At 36.0% G+C, this 6,914-nt stretch overlaps 1 non-coding gene across 1 annotated transcript; it reads right to left on the reverse strand.

Annotated features, from left to right (window-relative positions):
• Positions 1–3,537: 3,537 nt before the first annotated feature.
• Positions 3,538–3,644, reverse strand: LOC113603512 (U6 spliceosomal RNA). Its single transcript, XR_003425112.1, has one exon. It is a non-coding gene; the product is annotated as a U6 spliceosomal RNA (small nuclear RNA).
• Positions 3,645–6,914: the final 3,270 nt, after the last annotated feature.

The following is a 6,914-nucleotide window of genomic DNA, read 5'->3' on the forward strand; positions in this document are numbered from 1 at the left end:
GCGCTCACATCAATAGATGCAAGAAAAAAATTGACAAAATCCAACATCCATTCATGATACCATTTTCAGCAAGCTAGAAATGGAAAGGCACTGCCTCAACCTTATAAAGGCCATCTATGAAAACCTATAGCTAATGTTATACTTAGTGGTAAGAAACTGAAATGCTTTTCTCTTTAAAATCAAAGAAGCAAGGAAGTTTACTCTTACTACCCTTATTCATCATTATACTGGAGATTGTAACTAATGCAAAGATGCAAGAAAAAGAAATAAAATAATTGTAAAGGAAGAAATAAAACTATTTGCAGACAACATGATCATTTAAGTAGAAAATCCCACATAATCTACTTTTTTTAATGGTACTAGAATAGGTGAGTTTGGCAAGGCTGCAGTCTGCAAGTCAATATACAAAAATCAATTATTTCTATCTACTAGCAATGAAAAATCAGAAATTAAATTTTTAAATGCTATTTGCAATAGCATCAAAAAAGTGAAATAAATATAACCAAATATGTGCAAGATTTATGTGCTGAAAACTTCAAAACACTGATGAAAGAAATTGAATACCTACATAAACAGATATACTACATTCATGGATTGCAAGACCCAATACTGGGAAGATGTCAACTTTCCTCAAATTGATCTATATATCTGAATCAATCTCAATCAAAATTCCAGTAGGATATTTTGCAGAAATTACAAGTCAAAAGCTTATTCTAAAATTAATATAGAAAATCTAGTACCTAAAATAGCCAAAACAACTTTGAAAAAATAGAACATCAACTGATTTCAAGGAACCTTCGTGCACTATTGGCAGAAATATAAATTAGTACAGCCACTATAAAAAAAGTATGGAGCTTCCTAGAAAAATTAAAAATAAAAATACCATATGATCCAATAAATCTATTATTGGGTATTTACCCAAAGAAAACGAAAACACTAATTCAAGAAGACAAATGCACCACTATATTTATTGCAGCATTATTTACAATAGCCAAGATATGGAAGCAACCTAATTGTCTATCAGTAGATGAATGAATGGACACCTGGGTGGCTCAGTCAGTTCAGTGTCTGACTCTTGATTTCAGCTGAGGTCATGATCCCAGGGTTGTGGGATCAAGCCCCACGTTGGCTGCATGCTGAGCATGGACTCTGCTTAAGATTCTCTCTCTCTCTCTCTCTCTCTCTCTCTCTCTCTCTCTCCCTCTCTCTCTCTGTCTCTCCCCCTTCCTCCCTCCCTCCCTCTCCTCCTCTCCCCAACTCACACACATACTCTCTCTCTCCTTCTCAAAAAAAATAAATAAAAAGAATGGATAAGGAAAATACAGCATATATAAACAATGAAATATTACAGTCTTAAAAGGGATGAAATTGTGTCATTTGAGACAACATGAATGGACCTAAAGGGTATTATGCTAAGTGAAATAAGTCAGAATGAGAAAGACAAATACTATATGATTCCATTCATAAGTGCAGTCTAAAACAAACAAACAAATGAATAACCAAACAAAAAGCAGAATCAGACCTATAAATACAGAGAACAATCTGATGGTTGCCAGAGGGAAGGGGGTGGGAGAATAGGCAAAATGGGTAAAGGGTGAGGGAGATACGGCCTTCCACTTATGGAATAAGTAAGTCACAGCAATAAAATGCATAGCATAAGAAATATAGTCATGATATTATAATAGGGGTGGAATGGGATAGATGGTAGCTACACTTGTGGTGAACATAGCACAATATAAAAACTTGTTACATCACTAAGTGGTACACCTGAAACTAAGGTAACATTGTGCATCAACTATACTTAAAAAAAAAAAAAAGACTTACTCTAATGCTACACTAATAAAGACAGTGAGATATTCCAGTAGATAAAGACATATAGATCAATAAAACAGAATAGAGGGTCCACAAATATGTCACAGATCTAGTCAACTGATTTTTGACAAAGGTTTCCATATATTTCAATGGACAGAGTATAATCTTTTGAGGAAATGGTGATGGATAAATGGAACATTTATATGCCAAAAAAATTGAAATTAAATAAAATCTCAATTTTATTCACCACATATACAAAAGTTAACCAAAAATGGTCAGAGACCTAAATGTAAAGCCCAAAACTATAAAATTCATGGGAAAAAAATCTTTATGATTTTATATTTAAGCAAATATTTCTTAAATTTGAGACACATAAAAAGTCGACAAAATGGACTTAGTAAAAAATTTAAATTTCTGTTCTTTCAAAGACATTACTAAGAAAATAAAAAATCAAACTACAAAGAGAAAATATCTGCAAAAAAAATTGATAAAGGGCTTACTTTCAGAATGTCTAAAGAACTCTTTATAACTCAGTAATAAGAAAAAACTGTTAATGTTTATTTATTTTTGAGAGAGAGACAGAGACAGAGCACGAACAGGGGAGGGGCAGAGAGAGAGGGAGACACTGAATCTGAAGCAGGCTCCAGGCTCTGAGCTGTCAGCAAAGAGCCTGACACAGGGCTCGAACCCACGAACCGCAAGATCGTGACCTGAGCTGAAGTTGGAGGCTTAACTGACTGAGCCACCGAGGTGCCCTAGAAAATAATGTAATTAGCAAAAAATCTGAACATCCACATCACCAAAAGAGAGATTTGGATGGCCAATAAGCACATGTAAACATGCTAACATCTTTAGGGAAACGCAAATTAAAGCTACAATGAGATACCACTTATTAGAATGGCCATAAGGAAAGAAAGCTAGACAACAGGAAGCACAAGTGAGGATGTGAAGCAAATGGAACTCTCATACATTGCTGGTGGATGTATACAATAGTACAGTCACTTTGGAAAACAATTTGATATCTTCTAATAAAGTTAAAAATGTACTTACCAAATGACCCAGAAATTCCACTCCTAGCTATTTACCCAAAAGGAATGAAGACACACGTACAAACAAAACCTATAGGTGACTGTTGCTGGCAACTTCACTCATAGTCACTAAAAATTAGAAATAACCCAAATGTTTATCAACTGGTGAATGGATAAACAAAGTTTGTTAAATCCAGCTACTCAACAATGAAAACTACTACTCAACAATGAAAATGAATGAATGACTGATACATGTAATGACACCATGAATCACAAAAGCATTATGCTGAGTCAAAGAAGTCAGAGACCAAAGGCTATGTGCTATATGGTTCCATTTATATGACTTTTTATTACTTGTTCTGTTATTGTTTCTGGAGATTTTCTCTGTTCCTTTCTTGTCTTTGTCACTTTTGTCTCTCCTTTCCCTTCAAAGAATCCCCTTTAATATTAATATGACTTTTGGGGTGCCTGGGTGGCTCAGTTGGTTAAGCGTCCAACTTTGGCTCAGGTCATGATCTCATGGTTCGTGGATTCAAGCCCCGCATCGGGTTCTGTGCTGACAGCTCAGAGCCTGAAGCCTGCTTCAGATTCTGTGTCTCCCCAGCTCTCTGCCCCTCCCCTGCTTGTGCTTTGTCTCTCTCTCTCAAAAATAAAAAAATGTTAAAAAAAATTTTTTTTTAATTTATATGACTTTAAAAAAAATACGGAATGCTTCACAAATTTGTGTGTCATCCTTGCTCAGGGGCCAAGCTCATCTTTTCTGTATCATTCCAATTTTAGTATATGTGTTGCCAAAATGAGCACTATATGATATTTTTTAAAAGGCAAAACTATAAGGAACAGGTTCAGAGTTGTCAGGGGCTAGCATGAGGTAACATTTTGGAGATAACCGGACTATTTTATGTCTAGAGTGGTTGGTGTTTACGTGACTGCATATATCGCAAAACTCATTGAGTTATACATCTAAAAGGGGTGAATTTTACTCTATGTAAATTATACCTCAACAAACCTGATTCCTTTTTTTAGAGTGTCATGACTTATGCCTCCTATAAAAGAGTTTGAAACAAAACCACTATGAAAACTGAGAACAAACTGAGGGTTGATGGGGGGTGGGAGGGAGGGGAGGGTGGGTGATGGGTATTGAGGAGGGCACCTTTTGGGATGAGCACTGGGTGTTGTATGGAAACCAATTTGACAATAAACTTCATATATTGAAAAAAAAACAAAAAAAAAACCCCAAAAAACAAAAACAAAAAAAAAAGAAAGAAAACCACTATGTGAGATAAGTGTACCTCTTAAGGAACAGGTATGCTCCTGCATTTAAACTATTCCAGAGAACAGAAAACCATGAAGACTTTCCTAATGTTACAACATGAATATAGTTCAAAACTGATAGCACATCTTAACAGATAGCAATTAAAAAAAATGCCAGGGTTAGGATTATAGATATAAATATATCAGATGAAATAACAGCAAACCTATTGGGCATATTTTTTTTTCATTTTTAAAACTTATTTTAAAGATTAAAAAATTTTTTAATGTTTATTTTTGAGAGAGAGTGAGAGAGAAAGACAGAGCACAAGTGGGGGAGGGGCAGAGAGAGAGGGAGACACAGAATCTGAAGCAGGCTCCAGGCTCTGAGCTATTAGTACAGAGCCAGATGAGGTGCTTGAACCCACCAACTGTGAGATCATGACCTCAGTCAAAGTCAGATGTTTAACCAACTGAGCCACTCAGGTGCCCTAAAACTTATTTGAGAGAGAGAGAGAGAGAGAGAGAGAGAGAGAGAGAGCAAGCTGGGGAGGAGGGAGAGGGAGAGGGAGAGAGAGAGGGAGAGGGAGAGAGAGAGGGAGAGGGAGAGAGAGAGGGAGAGGGAGAGAGAGAGAGAGAATCCCAAGCAGGCTCCATGATCAGTGTGGAGCCTGACGCAGGGCTTGATCCCATGACTCTGAGATCATGACCTGAGCCAAAATCAAGAGTGGGATGCTCAACCCACAGAACCACGCAGGAGTCCCTATTTAAGCAAAATTGAAAAAAAAATTTTTTTTGATGTTTATTTTATTTTTTGAGAGAGACAGAGACAGAGTGTGAGCAAGGGAAGAGCAGAGAGAAAGGAAGACAGAATCTGGAGCAGCCTCCAGGCTCTGAGCGAGCTGTCAGCACAGAGCCTGATGTGGGGCTTGAACTCACAAACTGAGAGATCATGACCTGAGCCAAAGTCAGAGGCTGGGTGGGGTGGGGATGGGTTAAATAGGTGATGGGGACTAAGGAGGGCACCCATCATGATGAGCACTGGGTGGTGTATGTAAGTGATGAATTGCTAAATTCTACACCTGAAACTAATATGACACAGTATGTTAACTATACTGGAATTAAAATAAGTAAACTAAAATAACTATAAAACTTTACTGAAGCACATAAATTAAAACTTGAGTAAATGCTGAGACCTAACATGTCCTTCAGTGACAAGACTGATTATTATAAAGATGTAAATTCTTTTCAGACTAATTTATAAATTTAATGAATTTTCAATAAAAATTCCAACTGAATATTTTAAAACCCAAATATAATTTTAAGTACATCCAGAACATTAAGGTCTGAGAATAGTCTAGAACTTTTTGAAAGGTATCACAAACAGTTTAAAAGGACACAGAGTTTGTCATCCTAGGTATTAGATACTAGAACATATTAGAAAACTAAGTCAAAATGTTAATAGTGATTTTACTCTCATTTTTGTCTAAATTATCTAAATTTTCTAAAGTCAAAAATTTCATTCTAAATTGGTTCTTTAGCACAGATAGTTCTAGAAGTACCATTCTAGAGGCAGGCGTAGAGGCCCATCTGTGTGTGTGTGTGTGTGTGTGTGTGTGTGTGTGTGTGTGTGTGTGTATTCCCTTATAACTGCTTTGGGTCTCTGTCCATCCTGCAGACCTAATCTTCTCTTCATAAGCAGGTAACAATTTTAGAAATTCCACTGGATCTCGAGTACAAAAGTATTTTCCAATACAGCTCTACTGGCAATCTATGACTAATTCTCAACTCTTTCTGAAATTGGCAGGGCAGGGGATATGATTGAACACATCAAACTTTAACACGAAGATCCTTCCAGTTTTAATACCCTAAGATTCTACCAAGGGTTTATTTAAAACAAACAAACAATCAACCAATGCTTGGGGTGTTTGCCAGAGTCAATGCACGAGAAATCTCCTTACTCTAGTCCTTTTCACCATCGTGGACACTTCCCTTCAACCTCACCAGTGGTTATAGATACCTACCTACTCTTTACCAGGCCCCTGCTCATATAATAGCTCTATAACAGGGACGATGAACAAGGTAAAATCTGTGTCCTCCAAGAATGTATAGCTTATTTTATGATAAGAACTGTTCTTCAAAATGGTGATTTCAAAGCCAGTGAGATCAAAAATGGTCAAAAAACATTCAACTGGGTTTTCTTCCTTAGGTAACAGGCAATTAGATAATAAGCTTGATTTTGATAAACCACTGTTTTATCCTATTGTCTTGTGATTTTGCTTAAAATTCTTCTGTATTTACTTACATCTTTACTTAGAGGTTCTTCAGCCAAAATAATACACACAGCATTAATTTCCTCCGGTTTGTTGACACTTTCAAATGGTGGAATATAAGGTGTATATAGAGATCCTACCTTCCAGTCTTTTTCTCTGCTGAAACATGAAGGCCAGGACCTTAAGAGATAATGATCTAAATGATTTTCATTTTGAAACTAATTGTTTAAAACCCAACCATCAGTAAAAAACTTCTTTCTGGATTTTTTTTTTTCTTTTAGAATAAGGTCTGACTTCCCTGATAAATCCATGTATTTCCATTAATTAGAAATTAGGATTTATATAATTTATCATATTTCCCTTTGGTTTAAGCCAAAAGTTATGTCTCTAGTTTATAATTACTTAATCTTTCCTTTATATGATCTTTAAAAAATCTGTCTTGCAACTTTATTTAAGCTCAGAACTTCTGTGGAAGTTGGCAGGTATACAACTCAAAAGCAGACTGATTAAATTAATATTGGCTGTTTAAGAACGGGTTCTATTAGATCCT

This window comes from Acinonyx jubatus, chromosome D1 (assembly GCF_027475565.1).
Source record: "Acinonyx jubatus isolate Ajub_Pintada_27869175 chromosome D1, VMU_Ajub_asm_v1.0, whole genome shotgun sequence".
Taxonomy (NCBI): Eukaryota; Metazoa; Chordata; class Mammalia; order Carnivora; family Felidae; genus Acinonyx; species Acinonyx jubatus.